Source organism: Pholis gunnellus (assembly GCF_910591455.1).
Source record: "Pholis gunnellus genome assembly, chromosome: 18".
NCBI lineage: Eukaryota > Metazoa > Chordata > Actinopteri > Perciformes > Pholidae > Pholis > Pholis gunnellus.
Genome location: NC_136545.1, coordinates 9767641 through 9786967, shown reverse-complemented (window position 1 = coordinate 9786967; position 19327 = coordinate 9767641).

Below are 19327 nucleotides of genomic sequence, written 5' to 3'. Positions count from 1 at the left end.
GCAGTGGTGCAACCTGTTGTGCCACGGGTGGTTCATGAGAGCCAACAGTGCCACCTATGGGACACCTCTTGGCTGCAAGCTGCTGCCCTCGGTGAGCTTCATGCCTCAGACTTGTGGAAGTGGTGCATAAATATGAGTCGTCGTTTAGAACAAGTGTGGGCTGAAAATAGTGATATACGCAAAAGGATCAGTCACTCGTTAACTCACAAAGAGTCAGATTGTTTTCAGAAATGGTTAAAGGTGATGCAACAGGGGCCCGAGATATCCTGACTTTTAGCTCTGTCAACCTCCAAAAACAATGGATCAAACAAATTTCATGATGCTGCTTAATGGCGTCTTTCATTGAACCCTCCCTGCCTCTATACATGCCCTTTCAAGTAAAACATATGAAGTCTCAAGCGTGGGTGGATTACGAGACATTGGGCCCCTCATGGGCACAGACATGCAAAAAGATCCATTTTCATACATCGGAGCAATACACACAGACTTTGTAGTTGTAGGCCCTTTTTGTTGTTGTTTTGTGTCTCTTTGTAGTCGTTACACATCTCTCTGTGAGTGTGTGTCACTTTGTGATTGTTTTGGTCTTTTTTTAAATACATTTTTCTCTGTGGTTGTTTTGCGCCTTCTGTAGTAATGTTGCGTGGCTTTGTAGTTGTATTGTGTTGTCTTTGTAGTCATTTTTTCTATCTCTTTGTGGTTGTTTTGCCCCTTTTCATAGTTGTTGTCACGATGAGGTCTCTTTATGTCTCTTTGCAGCTGTTTTGCATCTTGTTGTATTTGTTTGGATCTCTTCCAGGTTGGTACTTCTCTCTTTGAGTGACATGTTGTAGGTGAAGGCCAGGGGGGTCACTGACACGATGGGCCCCTGGGCCTGTGCCCATTAGACCCGTTTTAGCCCAAGTTAAGATAACTCTGATAAAACTATCAACTGTTTTCACCGGCTGAGTAGCAGTGGGGAAAGAAGTGCCTTTTTACTTAAGTAAATGTAGCAATACTATGGTTTAAAATAAAGTAAAAGTCCTGCATTCAGAATTTACTTGAGTAAAGGTACAGAGCTAACATCAAAATATACTTACAGTAGAAGTACTCATTATACAGAATGACCTATTTCAGAATAATTTATATTTTGTCACTGGATTATAATTAGTTATTTATATTATATTTTTAATTATTTGTATATTTAGATTTTGTTTGTGTTAATAATCTGTAAGAAACTAGTAACTGTTGTCAAATAATGTAGTATAAAGTAGTATAAAATAGAAAAACAAAAAAAAGAACTTTACAATTGTACTTAAATACAGTACTTGAGTGAATGTACTTACATTTACATACTTACTTACTTACATTCCACCACCAGTTAGTACTAACCATTAAGGAAAGTAAATAAAAACCAAAGATAATAATGGTATATAATATTGTTAGTGTACTAGATTAAATAATCTGTCTTTACCCATCTATCCCTCCATTCCTTCAAAGAACGATGGAGCACAGCTGTTGGTGGGTTTGCTTCCCCTGCACCCTGCTGGGTCAAAAGCCCAAGTTTCCCGCGTACATGCTCGATATTCCTCGAGTGAAGAGTGAACAAGCCACAATGGGACACACAAACCAGTGACACGTTAAAAGGCAGCCGGAGGAGCCACCCGGCAGCTGAGGCCTCTCCACAACAGCGCTAAACACCAATTACAGGCCATCAGCGGCAGAGAGGAGGGACCCTGTGGGTTTGGAAGAAAGAGAGAGCTCCTTCCTTCATCCTCCCCTCTTCATCCGGCCTTCTGCTGCACCAGCACGAATGAGATATCAAAGAAGAAACAATTCTGAATTGTCGAATTACAGCATTCGAGGAAGGCTTCCCATGACACATGGCCGATTCGCATCGGAGTTGACATGAAATAAGGATTGTGCGTGTTATTGTTGCTGTTTTATTTACAGTTCTGACTTCCATGATAACGTCTGACTTCAGCTGCTTTCTTGGATCTTGGCCTGTCACTCGTCCTAAAAAAATACAAACACGCGCGTTATTCATGGGACCCAGTATGTGTCCAACAACATGTTATTACCTAAAAGTGGTTTGTAATATCAGCTATTAAATCGGTGTAACCAGTTGAAAAGTTGTTTTTTCTTTTTTTAATTATATTTTACATCATCAGGATATCGCCTTTGCTCCTGCCCACTTTAACTTCCTTTAAAACAGTTTTTCCCCATTTACTTCACCCCCCCCCCCCCCCTCCAAAAAAAAACCTGATCTCTAACTATGTTCTACAGTCGTATAAATATTCTGAGGACGCCATGGCTCTGACCTTTACCATCCTCCCTAGCTGCTTGTAATGTTGGTCATCTAAGAACTTAACTTTATTGCAGTCTTTATAAGTTTCACTGATGAGAACATTAGCTGCGTGCCCAAAATACAAAATGTTAAATCTCTGTCTTGAGCAACAGTAAAGGACATTTTTCTCTTTTCTGTTTCTTACTAATCATTTTTTTTATTTTACAATTTTTTCCAATACAGAAGACATATGTATACCCAAGACTCTTTCTACCTACTTTATTTATTTATTTTAAAATCATTTTTGATTCCTCGTCATTAAATATTTGTCCAATTCATACATAGCTTTCTTATTTAACATACAGTAAAAGACATGCCCTGCAGTTTATTTTACAGGACTGAAGCAATTCTGCCTGTTTCACGCAATACTTCCCACAGTGACTGTTTAATAAGCTACTGATGAAAGAGGCAAAAATAGACTTAAAACAGATTATCTGATGGAAGTGTGAGAGGAGGGGAAAGACTCGTCGTGACCCCGCGCAGACACACATCCTGGCTGTGAAATTTTAACTGGCGTCTACCTCCTGGTGAGGTGAGTCCCATGGGATGTCACTCTGTTGGCTCTGAGCGTCTCCTGCTTTCACTCGGGGACGGGCTGTTAAAGCTGCAAGCTTCATGGCAGCAGTTCAGTTTGCAAAATGGTGAGAGGTTTATAGAATGAGCTTGAGTTTGTAGAAACCTCCCAGTCTTCCATTCCTTTAATTAGATAAGGGGTCTGGTAAAGGGCATGACCGGAGAGCTGAACAACATGATGTCACGGACAGTGATAATTCCAACAGTAGTCACGTGCGGAAACTAGGGTCAGGTCAAGAGTTACATATGTGTTATAAATGTGGCATAACTACATTGTGTCTGTGGTTCATGCCAATTAATTCACACACACGGTCTGAGATTCATGTGTTGCTGTTTTCTTTCTTCAAACAGGCTTCGAGTTAAGGCTAGTTGATGTCCTCGCCATTCGAAGTGGATATGCAGGAAACCTTACTAACATGGTTCTTTTACTGATCCGCTATCTTGCCATTTTGGCCTTCAATCATCCACCTCTAGATCTATGTTAAACGTTTGAAACTTCCTTAATATCTGAGTTTATTTTAAGGGGTCACGCCTCCTTCTAATGCATCTATTTAACGCAGCTATGATCAATATCTTTCATTAAAACAATGGATTAAATGACCGTTTGTGTTGTTTCGAGTCACAGTGAGGGACGCAAGTGTTTGCTTGCGAGCGAGCCTTGGACACCGCGCCATGTTCGATCTGTTTTGCCGCGTACCGCTGGCATTACAACTAAAGGGCCTGTGCACAGAGCTCTGTTGGTAAACGGCCGATGTTGGATTTGCTCGGGTGAAGTAGCGCTGCCAGTTGAGCTTGCCTGGTCAGTATCTCCTCCGCCAGCGACCCTTACATCATAACAACACAAGTGCTAACACACAGGGAATCTTAAAGGGCTGAGTGAAGTATTAATCACATCTGCCTCTCTCTATAAATGTTTAATTGAGCAGGTTAGCTGGAGGCCTGGCTGCACTGTTAAGTTTCAACAACAAAAGAGGTAGCTGTTAAACTGATTTCTTCATAATGCAGTATATTGAACTCACCTACGTAGAGAGTAGAAAAGAGAGCAGAAGAATGAGTCAGTAGATGCATCACTGATATGACGCACGCACACACACACACACACACACACACATAATACTGTACACGCACATGCTTTTTAAGGGGTCATTGCCAGAGGCTGAACTAATAACAAGATTTAAAAAGAAAATAGTTTTATGCCCTTCGCACATCAGGAGCGACACAAACAAAAACAATATCATAATGTGCTGATGAATCAGAGTAGAGCGGCAGACGCACAATGATATGTGATGAATAAAAGATCAGATGCCGCTGTGAGGCACATCATCTTTCTCAATGCGAGGGGCACCTTTTTAGATATTCTTGAACGCACATGAAGGACCAGAGAGGTTAGAGACAAGAGTGTCACTGAAATTCACAGAGAACCGGGAACACTTGGAGAGGACCATTAGTGAAGTAAACGTGCTGTCAAGCACCCTGATTTATCACATCGCAAAAGGTTTCTATTAGCACAGCACATGCAATTTATCTGTACGATATCCGCTGTAAAACTCTGCCGGGGAAGTTATCGCGTGCTTCTTGCCGACATGCACATTGGCGTGACGGCATCCAAGGAAGCCACGGTTCTTGCTCGCTTTTAAGCATGACCATGGAAAATCCGGACTGCCCGGCAGGTTTATGTTATGTCGTAGCATAACGGGACATCTCAAGCACTAGTTCTGGTCAACATTTTTATCTAAATCGTGTGCACTGCGTATAGAGTTATGAAGTAGTAGACGTTCAGCTTCAGAAGTAGTTTTCTTTTAATTATTATATCCTGAAGTTCTAATCCTTACCAGGTTGACACAGGTGGTTTAACACAGGTCTGAGAATCCTGGGTCTGTTGTATACTAGGAAATAGGACAGAAGAGCAATCGGTCTATCTATTTACAGCGCAGCCAAGCAACCATAATTGGCCTTTTCCCATTATGCCATCAGCAACTGAAAACTGATTTCTTGTTGAGCACGGCGCGAGTAGTTTTCCACACGACAGCGGGAACAGCGAAAGGAGTTGGTTGCCTTGCTGAGGAGTGAGAGGTGTGCAGCCTGTCGCCTGCTGCTCTTCATCTGAAAGCTCGCTGTAGCTGCTCCTTCTCGTACCCGTGCAATACGTTGAGCTGATCATGAATGTCTGTCGTCTTGTTTTGCGGGCACATTTATGATGATGGTTGCGTGGTCATCAAACAACAGTAAAAAGCCACCCTGCGTTTCGGCGGTTTATATATGCTTTCCATTGGAAGCAGCAACAGTAGGACATGTTGGGTCTACATTGGCTGTAATTTAATACAGCATTGCTACAGGAAAGTAAATCAGATATAAATGGGAAAAACGGTCATGCTCGATTATATTCATGCATCATTTCCTGCATATCCCTTGTGCGTGTGAGGGCAATTTGAATACAGCGCTAAAATGGTGGACTCCGTCACTAACAATTAAATCTAAGCCATAGAGAGGAAGATACAGACTGAATGCAAATGGAGTATAAAAAGTATCAAGTATGTGGTTTGATTTCAGATTTCTTAACAAGTATAGCTTTTAATGTTCCTCAACATGGAAACACGGGAGTTTTCTGGATAATCTAACTCAGTTTTAGCTATTTCACATCTGTTTTTGAGAAATATTGATTCTTCTGTCAGTTTGGTATAGCGGATGGCTCCGAGTACCACAACAATAGCCATCACTCAGCTGCCACCCATTACCATAGAAGAAGCCCGTGAGAAGTGGAGTCAGAGCATATCATTATCAGTGTAATACTTAGCTTCTGCTCGGCATCAGTGTCACTCATTTTAGGCTCAATGAGTGGATGTTTCCGACTGAAGTCCTGCATCATAGTTGACATCTTTCTTCACACGCTTAACGTACACCTTGCACCTTTTACCTTTTCATCAAAGAACCAGCAGTTTTCAAACAGTTGAAAATCTTTTGTAACGATAATTCAGCTGAGAGTTTCCTCCCCATTCAAGCCTTTCAAGTGCTCCAACAGTGCAGGGAATTAATAGGATCTTTACTTTCATAACCGTAGGATGTATATTCCATTAACTCATCCACCTCCATGGTAATCTACAGGAAACCATAGCAACAGCACATCTGCTTCATGCCATATTGCTGAATGTAGTGTATCTCTCACTGGAGGATCACTTTGGTTAAACTTTAATATATCTTAAGTCTTATTGCCTACTTTGCTTCGCATTGTTGAGTTTTTCACCTCCACCTCTTCAGTTATTTCCATATATCAGAACACGGTGTGGTTTATTATAACTCACATAGTAAATATAGGGGCTCAGTGATAGAACAGGGTCATCCTTCAATCGGCGGTTCGATCCCCGGCTCCACTTGTCCATATCGAACCTCAAATTGCTCCCGCAAGTGTGTATGTGCGTGACTGTTAGTTAGAGTCCCGATGGGCAGGTGGCACCTTGCATGGTAGTCCCTGCCATCAGTGTGTGAATGGGTGAATGTAATGCTTTGAGTGGAAGACTAGAAAACTGCTGCACAAGTACAGTCCATTTACCATTTAAATCACAAAGTGCTGATGACACCATAAACACATTTTGACACAATTTTGCCCCGATTATATCAATCATAAAATGTCTCGAATAAGGGCTCTTCTCTTTGTCTCACTTTCTGTTTATTTACTATAATTGTCTCAGCTTCTTTCTCTCTCTCTCACACACACACACACACACACACACACACACAGTCTGGCTGCATAAGGTTGTGAGATATTTGAAGAAAACATTTCTCCTCTTGTGATTCCAGCTTTTCTCTTATTAGTATTTTTCGAGGATACATCAGCTGGTTCACACACAGAGCATGCGTTCCCTTCCAAGCAAAATCACTGAAGTATCGATTATCTGTATTACATCCTTGTCGCTGCCATTGGGCAGACTTGAAGTGAGGCTGTTAGCTGATCTGTATTGATTAATGAGGACAAATGTATGGAGGATATGCTGCTACTCCAAATAAATGCTTCTTTTGTTGCCTTGTCCATGTTTCATCATTCATTTTTTTAAAGCTTCTGGGTTTGTTGTATCAATATTCCCCTCAGCTTTGAGATAAAACGAAATCAGCAGTGAAACAGATAGCAAGATATAAGCAAATGCTTTGCTCTACCGGTCCAGCACGTTTGATGTGTCTTTAGTCCCAGACAATGATACAAATAAGAACATACACATACATTAATATACGAACTAATATACAGTCACAACTGCAAAAACAAGCGTATGCTCAACAGTAATTACTCTTCTTGCTGCTCCAGCTGCGTTCTCCGTCTGATGTCAGGGTGGAGTAATTAACATTTATCAGTCTCAAAGAGAGACCTTTCCCCCAACAAGGGGATAATGATGTGTTACCTGCGATGGTCATTACTTGCCCACTGCACGGCTCCCTCAGCCATTACCAACAACAGGCAGTCGGGGGAAAGAGCTCCCATCAAGGCCGAACTGTCATCAGCTGCCCTTATATGCTGTAGAGCAGGTAATACTGAGTGGCCGGCCAATTTAATGTGGCAGACTCAACTTGCAAAGTTCATGACCAGCCATATAGCCATTAGATCTAATGTGCACCCACATAAGAAATGATGTATTGGAAAAAATAAAAAGAAGATCATTACCATTCCTGAATAAAAAGAAAATAGCTGACTTTCTGCTCACACTGCCATCAGCATAGTTAATGGGTCAACCACGTTGGGTGCACTGTGGGTAGAAATATTCAGTGTTACAACATAATGAACTGTATATTTTCCTGCTAATTGGGTGTAGTATGGCCGTGCCTTGTTTTAAATAGTAACCACAGTCTCGTGATACTTGCCTTTGTTCCGTCCCTGTTGTGTTTCATTCTTCTTCACACACGCATGGCCAATCCACTAGTCTACAGTCAAGATAATGATAAATAATTGAATCAATAAACAACAACAAAGACCACACATTCTTCAAACTTCTACCAAGCAATATTTGGCCTCAAAGGTCACAAAGTTGCTTTAAAGCGCCTGAAAAAATGATTTTAAATTTGAAGAACTTCTCTAGAGCATTAAACATTCATGACTACAAGAGCAACAAAGTTAAGGAAAAATACACCCTACGTCATTGTTTATGAATAGTTTACCAGTCCATCCATTATCTTTTCCGTTTATCCAGGGCTGGGTTGCGGGGGCAGCAGGCTTAGCAGGGTATTCCAGACGTTCCTCTCCACAGCAACGTTGTCCAGCTGTTCCTGGAGAACCCAGAGGCGTACACAGGCCAGATTAGATATATAATCCCTCCAGCCTGTTCTGGGTCTACCTTTGGTTTCTCACCAGTTGGACGTGCCCTGCAAAACCTCAAAAGGGAGGTGTCCAGGAGTCATTCTGATCAGATGTCCAAACCACCTCAGCTGGCCCCTTTCGACCCGAAAGAACAGCAGATCTACTCATTCTCATTCTTTCGTTCACTACCCATTTCTCATGACCATAGTGAGGGTCTGAACGTTAATGGAGTGGTAAATTGAGAGCTTTGCCTTCCGGCTATGCTCCGTCTTCTCCACAATAGCCCAGTACAACGCTCGCATCACTGCTGAACCGCCTGTCCTCGCGCTCCATTTTGCCCTCATTTGGGAACAAGACCCCAAGATAACTGATCTCCATCACTTGGGGCATTGATTCACTCCCAACCCAGAGGGCACAATACATCGTTTTCTGGCAGAGAACCATGTCTTCAGATTTGGTGGTATTGGGCCAGTGGACGGGGCTGACTTTATTAATATTTTTGTTATTTTTACAGTTTCAAATGTTGATGTACGTTATCATTTTGTAATTTATGTTTTTTGCCCTGAACGGCTCCACACTTAGCTGCAAACCGCCCCTGTGTGTGCTGAAGGTCACGGTCTGGCCAACAGAACCACATCATCTGCAAAGATTATTGCATGAGCAAACAATTGCCACCAAATCGTTATTCTAGCTAAATCCTAGCTGGTGCATGGTATTATGTGACATCACCCTTTTCAAACTAAGCCCTGTCCATTTCAAACCTGTGAGAGGAGCACAGACAAAGAAAAAAACAAATTTCTCATGTTTTTCAACTTCTTTTCAACTTTGCCACACTTTGTGTGTTCATGTAGGACCCCACTGCTCAAAGTAAGAATTTCATTACAAAAATAGGGTCTATAATCATCTTATACCACAATCTCTGACAGCTCCAGTTTGCTCTATGTCAGATTGTTCCAAATCTTAATTAAAGCTAATGTTTGTATGTCACAATAGGTACACAGTATAAAACATTGACACCCAAGACCATTAAGACAGTACTTCTGACTTTACTTGGAAAAGCATGGAAAGCTTTTTTCACAAAGCTGAATGCTTACAGAATGATTATGTCTGTTGTTGGTTAATGAGAATCAAAAGGTCAGTTCAACACTCTCACATTGTAACATTTTTAAAAAAAAACGAAACGAAGTGTGATAATTATTACTGCTGGTTTTATTATTTTTCCACAGACTCCCACAAGTTTATGCAGAACTTTGATATACGGCAATGTAATCGCAAAGAACAACATAATGAACCTTTGGTGACTTCACAATGAAACCTCCACATTTCAATTTAATTAATGTATATTCACCGGGGGTGCACCAAGCTTTGTGCAACGAAATGAATGAAAAACTGCATTAATTAGATAGATGAGCAAGGGTCTCATTTTTAGGCACAAAGTACACATCATCTTTTGAATTAATGTAAAATCTTCCAGCCAGTAAATTACATCTCCTGATTCCATACACCTTGAGACGGAGACAATTGTCGGCGTCAATTAAAAAGTGCTTGATGAATCATTGTCGTGAAGTTATTCAAAGTCATAAAAGGAAACATAACACTTTATTATGTCAGACAGACGGAGATAATCATCTGTATGTGATTTGTATGCAAGGCAAGGCAGACACACTGACAGTGTTACTGCAACTATAGTGGTTGGTAAGCTACCTGGAATGTAAGGTAATACTGTTTCAACAGCCTGACAATAATATGGAAGTGCCTGTCCCTGCACAGAAAGGAATACAGATTGTTTTCTGATCACACAGCATGGGAAAATGGGAAAAGAGCCTGCTGACACATCTGGTAATAGATCAACGTGGTGGGAGGCTTCTCCCAGAGCCAAGAGATTTCCTTTTTCAGCCTTGTGACATAGAGAATAGCACTGTTATTCTCCCAGGTGGCTAAAGCCCCTTGATTGTCTGTGCAAATCCCACCCTTTGCAGCATCGCCAAACATTAGCTCCCCATTGCAGTCCCTAGCTAAGTGGGATAGACAGCAACAGATTGCCATGCAGCCCATTTACTATAGTCAAGGCCTCTGTGATCCACTCAGAGCTGTTTAGAAGGCTAAATGCTACACAATTTGCTTGTAACCTTCCAAAAAAATTAATCAATTACTAGAGGGGTAATTGGTAAACATTATCTCTGATATTACAAGGGGCACTTTGATTCCTGAGCCAGCCACGATTAAAATCCATGCATGCATGGACTGCTAAATGGATTTATTTGTGACAACTAGAATGTTTTATTTTATTTTTCAAATTTAATTTAGATTTATTCTTTTTTTCTTTACAAACCAAGATCATAGTGAAGCCTCAGAGTCACGTTAGGTCACCCCTAAGACCTTTTTAAAGCCCCTTAAAACATGGCTTCAAATATCGTGTATGTAAATAGTGATCACAGGCCACTGATAAGCACATGGAAGTATGTGACATCACCTTTTTTTTCCAAATGAGTCCTTCCCACTCAAAACCAATGAGAGGAGCATAGAAAAAAAACAAAAACACACTCTGTACAATGTTAAACAAATGTGAAATAACAAAAACTGTTCTAACTTTGGTGTGTTCATATAGGACCCCCTTGCTCATAGTTAGGAGTTAATAGAGAAAACAAGTTGTCTGGGCCTTCTACGCCTGTTGACATGTTTGCATCACCATTGCACTGATCCAATCCCAACGACAAGCACATACAACGCTTGTGTTCTCTTCTGACACCTTTGAAAGATAGCTGACACAATCTGATCAGGTGATGTTTACTCAAGTGGATCTACAAAACATCCACTCAAAGAGACCATTTCGAGACAGCTATGTTATTGGTGGAGGTGTCCTTGAGTGGGCATTACACTTACATCTTGAAACAGAGCAAGACACAGATACATGCTGGAGACAACAGAGACGGACAGTTAAGTGTTTATTGCTTTTGCATGTGAATTGGCATTTGTACGTGCGCATATGATCAATGTGGTCATAGTGTGTTCCTGGCCATCTGCTTGTTTCGTGCAGTGAGACCATAATCTGTGTCTTGGGTGGACTTACAGTGTCTCTTTTCACGTGCTGACTTCAGACCAGTCACCTGAGATGCATGTTAATGGCTTCTAAATTCACATGCCCTCATAACAGGTGGCTGAGGACATTCAAACAAACCAGGTCTGAAAACAGATCACAGTATGGAGCTGCAACAACAGGGCAGAGATACAAAAATGTGTCCCGAACCACAAATACTCCCAAAAGGAGATGTTATTGAGAACAATGGTGTTGCCATGTTTGTGTCAGTTTGTCTAGACAGGTTGATACAATGCCCGCTGTCCACCACACTAAACATGACATCTGATGAAATGTCTAACGGGGGAAGCAATAGCCTGCCAAAGTGCATACGCTACACCCTCCAGCCCATGGATATGTCATAGTGACATATGAAAGTGCTTAAACTCAAGGAGGCAGTGGGGCTATTGAAGATGAGGTTGAAGAGGTGTTCAAATGCAGGAGCAGCATGTTTGTAATGAGAAGAGAAGAGGGAGCACTGCAGCAGCATAAAGAAAGAACATTAAAGTGTGAGGTGTTTTACAGAGGGTAATAAAGCCCGCCGGCTAATCACATTCGCCAGGAGCGCACTATCCTTCAACCAAAGACCAATGTACAATCATCCAGGTTTAGCTTAATAAACAATACATATCTTTCTTCTTCTTCTGGCGTGAAGAAAAAGAGGGTGAACAGAGATTTTTGATGTAATAGATTTTAAGTGCGTCTCTCATCTCGCCAGATACAAATGTAAATTACTTTGATACAGTCATGCTTGATCTGCAAAAAAACATGCATTGGCTTTTGCTTATGGGGGCTAGTTTTGTCACAGGCAACACCATCAAGAAATACTGCAGCAGAGCTGTCAGAGTTTAAGTTTAAGATCAAGTCAATTGTCTATGAAATAATAAAACAGAAGCGAGAGGCAGTTTCTCTGCTTTTAAGTAGTTCTAGTAGTTCTTGAGAAAAATAACTGAAATATTAGTTCATATTAGCTCATCGATCAAAGCTTTTGTAACCTAAATATCACCTGATACCACACTCAGCTTAAACTTCCTTTTTCCACTTTGCGGTCAGTGCCTTGTTTGTTCATAGGATTCTATCTCTTGGGCATTTCGGGCTCCTTTTTATGCATTTGTCAGGCTCCACCTACACAGCCTGTGTGAGTTAGAACGAAGGGTTACGATATTGTAACCATAGTTCTATAAGCACAGACAGAACCCCTAACAAGGGGGACCCTGTCACTCCTAAGATAGTGTAGGATGGCATACAGCTCTGTGTGATGCCTTATATACTGTGTGATAACTGATAAGCACGTATTTGCGTAGGCATGTCCTGATTGGCAGGCTACGCTTATGTAATTTTTCAGTGGGCTAATGCATGCTTGTGATTGAAAGAGAGTTTCACCCATAGAGTCCAGAAGACGGCTAATAGAACTAGAGTTACAATATTGTGACCTTCGTTACCGTGCAACCACTCACTATGTCACCATGACATAAATGCCGCCAACCCGGCCTATTGTTTAGTCAGCACAGTGGTGACACAATCACATATGGATGTATTTTATGATTCATTTGGTTCTGGAGGACTCAGGGCAATTAAGAGTCTCATTCATTACGAAGAGCATCCTGCTGAATAGTAAGGAGAGGCTCTTGAGGGAGGAAGATGAAACAGGTTTCCTGCTTTAGACTGCCACAAACACAAAAGCAAGATTTAATCAGACAGTTTATTCATCATCCCGTGCAATTATCTTTACTGGCAACACTTTACCTTTCACTGCCTCTTTTCAATTATTTCAGCTTGTGTACTAACTTATGGATTTATCCACCTTTGTGCTTTATTTAATATTCTAAAAGGCAATTTTATATTCCTGATAAGACATTTAATTATAGGAGTACAAAGCATATCAAATGTCATTATTTACGTACCACTGTTGTACAATATACGTACACTGAAACAGTATCATGTCGTGAACTAGTATTACGGTGATTAGGGCTTTTTGATGCTAATTAGAAAATAAAACAACAAGCAGGTTTCAACAGTGTTCACTTGTGCAACAAATCTAATAAAAGTATTTCCAAAATATCAACAGTGCCTTCAGTTCAATTGGAAAAATGAGACATGTAAGTTAGGTCTGCCAATTATTGGGCTCTTCCCCTGAAAGTTGTGCTCCATCATAGCACCGTGAAACTAACTTTGTTTTGCAATTGTAGCCTTCCAACACCTCTAGCACAAAAGCAGTCAGATCATGGGGTCTTTTTTTCCTCTGTGACATCCTCTAATTCTAAAAATCTCTCTTTCACACCCATCTCAGTAATGTTACCTGAGGACAAATGTCAGCTGTGCAGAGGATCAATTGTAATAACTCTGGTGATCCTCTGAGTTTTGATTTTGCGCCGATTTCAGGTCAACATTACAATTTGTGTAATACTTCGGTTGATGCCTGCCAAACCATTCCTACCATCCTCAGGTGTACTTTGCGGTTTGTGCTAATTAGTAAATGTTAGCACGCTAACATGCTAAATTCAGAACGTCAACATGGCAGACATTATACCTGCGTGACATCAGCATGTTAGCATTGTTTGCGTGAGCATGTCAGCATGCCGACGTTAACATTTAGCTCAATGCATTGCCTAAGAACTGGCTCACAGAGTTACTAGCATAGCTGTGTAGACACTGCCTCATACAATTCTGAGTAGCCTTCCCTGTATGGGGGACACGGCTTTTAGGGCTCCAAGCATTTCATCAGCTCCGCATCTTGCATCAATGCACATCTGTTGCTTTTTTTTTAAGACAAAACTAAAAACTCATCTTTTTAAATAAGCTCTCCCCCAGGCTTTTTAATCTGCATACATAAAATGCGGCTGGCTATCCTTGACTGATCCACTTGTCTTGTTTTCTGTTTTTCATTTTCATTTTGTATGGTTTCCGCTGCTTGTATAAATTTGTTGACCTTTAATTATGATTTGTACATTGTCCCTGGGTGACGGTTTTGAAATTGGCTTCTGAATAAAAAGTCTAATTTTTGTTCTAAATTGTGGAAATATATATATATATATATGTTTGCATACTTCAAACCCTAAGGATTTTTGAATTGCAGGGATCTGTAATCTGTTGCAAGGCAAAATAGTACCATGCATATAAAGTTAGTCTCAAAGATACCAAGACATACAGTAGATAAAGAAATGCTTAGTAACAACATTCAGAGCTGGTCCTGCAGAATTCGAAGAAAGAAATGAAGACAACTAATGACTAATGAATACTATTCTTTGGAAAGTTCAATTGTCTTATCTACAGTAGAAAACTCCTGCTTTATTTACATATACAATTGTAGAGAGCAGAAGTACACCCATTGAAATTGAAAGTTAATTGTGACTCAACATTTTCTGTGCCTTTCCTTCAAATATCCCACCAATGGAAGGTCACCATATGCATGAAACCCACTCAAGTGAAGAAAAGGTATAAATGTCTTACGGTGCATCATCAACCCCTAATCTAATAGAGTCCTGTGCAAGTAAAGCAGAAACATTTATAATGGAAGATTAAGATTATCATAATAAGTGGTTTATTCAGTTTAGTTAAGTTCATGGTGAAGAGCAGAAGGCACTAGATGATAACATGAGATGATGTATTGTGGTGCAGGGGCAATCCTTAATGGAATGTAGTTCATTGAACAATGCAGAAAATGAAAAAGGATTATTTTCCAGGATTTTATATTGACACATAAAGCACGTACTTTTGCCTCAAATTCTATCATCCAAAGTGAAGGAAAGAGACCTCCATGTCATGCACTGGTGAAACTTGCCAATGCCTTCGGCTGAGTATCACATAACTTCTTGTGGGAGGTTTGGACTTTTCAGTAAAATGCATAAAGGCAGAGCATATTTTTAACATATTCAAATGCTCATCACAATAGCAGAGTTCAGTACAGAAGGGCAGCATCTGCGCAGATAGGCATCATGACAGACTGAACAATTTCCCCTCCAGCGATCAGTAGTGCACCATAGTGGGTTTATGGGAGGCAAAAGGCTACAGTGAGAGTTGCACCTTCCACCGAGTTGGGCATATGTGATTAAATCTTATCATATGCAGAACCTTGTACAAAAGGTTACTGAACAAACTGGGTGAGCACTGGATGTAAATTGGACCTTTGGATCTCAGCCTGAGCCTTTCCCAAACTCTTAGTCAAGTATAATGTAGAGAGTCTTTGTTTCACTTCCCCTTGTTAACAGAAAACTATCACGTAAAAGCTCTGCAGAGAGGAGAAAACAATTCCAACGGCCTTAGAAAGAAGGGTGTAAAGCTTAAATGACAAGGAGCGGCTTAGGAAGAACACGCAGGGGACAGTTGGAGGTACGAAGGGTTAATTGAGGGCACGCAGGCGTCTAAGCCACCTGGCAAGTTGAAGGAAAATTCTTCCTTTTTTAATTCTGTGTACATCCTTGCTTTGAGAAAGTTGACATTTTGCTGACTTACTTACTGATCCGGGCCACGTAGCTGGATCAAAGTCATACACAGCGGGAAACACGAGTGGCCAGACAGACAGGGTATTCAAAACTGTTGTGATTGTACCATAAAAGAATAGCAAAGAGGGGGAGAGATCAGAGGCTGGACAAAGTGGTTAGTTTATAGGTTAGGAAATGATTCAAGGTCCCATCTCGACAAGTGTTCTTATAAACCACGTACGTACATCTACATTGACCTGAAAGAAGACTGAACATCAAGCAGAGACAATTGCAAGACCTGGCTATCACGACTCGAGTCCAGCATGTGAACAACAGAACAGATTTAGCTGCTTTGATTGATAGGTGGAGTCAGACGTATTGGAGGGCTCAGTAAAAAAAAAAGAGAAAAAAGTGATCTAACCCCATCCGTGTTCCTGATTTCTTTCTGCTTCTTTCTTCCTCTTCCCTGCATGGCAACGCAATAAATGTGATTGCATGAAAGGGGCCTAGATGCGTTTGGTCTTGAGTCAGCAAAACGGATTGGGCCGACTCTGATAGGCCCGGTCTCAGCTCCGGAGCGACTCTGCCTTCTAGCTGGTGAAGCTTTGAGCCAGGCAGGAGCTTTTCCCTTCGGAAAATACTTCTATTGCATGGGAAATATCCATAATGAAAAAGAGATGAAGTCAAATAGAACTCTTTTACTATGAAGATGAGACTGATGGAATAAGAATCAGAATCAGAAATAATTAGTTTGATCTCCCGGGGGAAATGTGTACCTTACAGTTGCTCTTATGTGTAAGCATGAAGAAAGAAATATATGTAAAAATAGAAATAAAGGTATATGTAAATGAAGGACTGTGTAAAATGAAATGTACATTATGTACATACTACAATATAACACCATATATTCTGAGAATACAAGTAAAAAACAAGAAACAAAGAATGAGAAATAATGTGCAAATATGTTCATCAAACACACACAGCATACAACCACAGTGCAAAAAGGCTGAGAAGCGGGATCTGTGTGTTCAGTATAAATACAAGAATAGCTAAACAAACATTACAGCATGTTTTGATATGTCGAATATGAATGCGGTATTGAAGTCAAATAAGTCCAAGGGCCATTCTATTGAATCAGAGTGTTTGACACTCTGAGGGAGGACTTGAAAAGTTTGATAGCCTTGACTTCCTGTGGCGCACTGTGCTGCATCTTGGCGGAATGAGCCAAGCACCGAATGTGCTCCTGTGTTTGACCAGCACTTCATGGAGTGGGCGGGAGACATTGTCCAACATGACACGTAGCTTGGACAAGCATCCGTCCTTTCTGAAACTGCCTTCAGTGAGTCCAGCTCCACCACCACAACGTCACTGGCCTTTCGGATTAGTCTATTGCGTCTGTTAGCGTCCGTTACCCTCAACTTGCTGCCCCAGCTCATAACGGCAAACAGCAGATGTTGAAGGACCTCAGCCTCCTCGGAAATGGATCTAGCCCTTCTTGTAGGGCTTCAATGTTCTTAACCCAGTCTTTTCTTGAGTTTATTGTCAATGCATACAATGCTGACCCCATGAATATCATCTCATAGTATTGTAATGGGTTGAGTTTGCACAATCGTTTTAATTGTTTCACTATTGATTGATTAATGTGTGTATTCATTGTATCCTCATTTATATTATTTGTAATAGATATGCTCTGATTCTGAAATTCTTCTCAAAGACACCTGTTTATGTCAAATAAGACTGGGATATTAAAAGTTGTTTTCATACTTGGATATTGACATCAGGAATAGAGATTTCTTTGGAACGTCAGGGTTTAACAGAGATCTGGGGCAGACCAAGACAACGTTTCAAACACAGAAGTCTATCCTGAGCAAGGGTAGCCTCATTAAGAGCAGTGCAATCATTTGGGTCAATTTACTGAATGTGAATCACACGTGAATGACATTCAGTCAGTTGTAATCTTTTTGGTGTGATTCTCCTGTCAAGAAACAATAAAACTGCCACTGACTCATTGCCCCAGCAATGACATTAGATGTCTTCCAGGTAGAAAGAGGTATTATTCTGTATACATATCAATCCTAGAAAAATAGTTTCCCGAATTTAAACAACAGATGAAAATCTCAGAGATAGCGAGGTTCCATGAAGCTGTAAGTTTATTAAATTAGATCGTATAACGTGGCGCTGCTGTTTGAATCTGTGGCACTGAAATCCTGTTTTCAGTTCACTGAGTGGATATGATGGACTTTTGCAACTACATTATTCATAAGTGGCTGTCAGCAGAAAATTGCATTAGACAGAATTCTAAAGATAACAAGATATCACACTGCTGTGGGACGATGTGTAAAGTCCTTCACTATATGACAAATGTCAAAGAATATTAATAGAAATGAAATTGTGTGTATTCAAAAGAACAGCCCTTTCCGATTGATCACATCTCACACGACACGCTTTGAAGTTTACTTTAGAACAAATTATTCACTACTGAAGTTGACCATGAAATGCAAGCATTTAAGGATAAATACTTGTCGTTGAATGCATTGCGTCATCTCTGTTTTACTTATAGTCCCAGTGTCCTTCTCAGTGGGAGAAGCCTGGGTTTGAGACTTTTAAAGATAAACACCTGCTGTCATACCCGAAGGCATTATGGGGGGGGGGGGGGGGGGGGAGAACACAAATAAAGCATGCAGGCACATATTCTATTACAAATAAAGGCATTATAAAGTTTAAAATATGCTGTACAACAGTTACAGAGATGGCCAGGTTTTCTATCTCTTGCTCTCATAATCTTTATGATATTTCTGATTTTATGTTTCTTGTTTTAGGTTCTTGATTTTGGATGGCAGTGTTGTTCAGTGGGTTGGTCTACCACTTTATTCCAGACCAAACAGAAACTACAGGTTGGATTGCTATTGTATTCAGTACAGACATTCATTGTTCATTGAATTTTAGTCACTTTGGTTATCACTTCATCAGGTACACATTTTCATTTGTCCAATACTTTGGTATATCACCAAATACCTGCAAATCTAATGACATCCCCATCAGCCCCAGCTGTACTTTCTGTTAAGTGCTTATTAGCAAATGTCAGCACTCTATACTAAGATGGGAAACAATACCTATTTCTATTTGTTCTCTTTCTATTTGTTCTCTTTCTTACCCTTTCAGAAGCCCTCGTAATGTGAGTAGGTGAGGATTATTGACATGAAATTATAAAACACCCAACGATAGATAATCATCCCAACATGGGCCCAATTACATTTTCTATTCGGGACTTCAGGAGGCAGTTTAGATGCACTGAAGATACCAAAAGTTCATTCAGTTCAGTTCATTACCAACAATAACAGAGGGGAACGATAGGTCAGATGGAAAAAGAATGTATTAAAACATTATCTTTCCATTTCAGAGAAATTACAGAGAAATTGAATGATAATTCATGCTTTTCCTCGAATCATCATACTGTGCAAATTGTGTGTACCCCAACTTAAACCAAACTCGTTCATGAGGAACATTTCACTGCCTGAGATGGATGACTTCTGTCAAATACAGCTAACCCATCTCTGAACTATGGCCAAGACCCCACCTGCTTTTACATGAAAGTACAGAACCAAAACCCCAACTCCTCAACCTTTTTGTTTTTTTTCCTCATGGCCCCTCCCTGA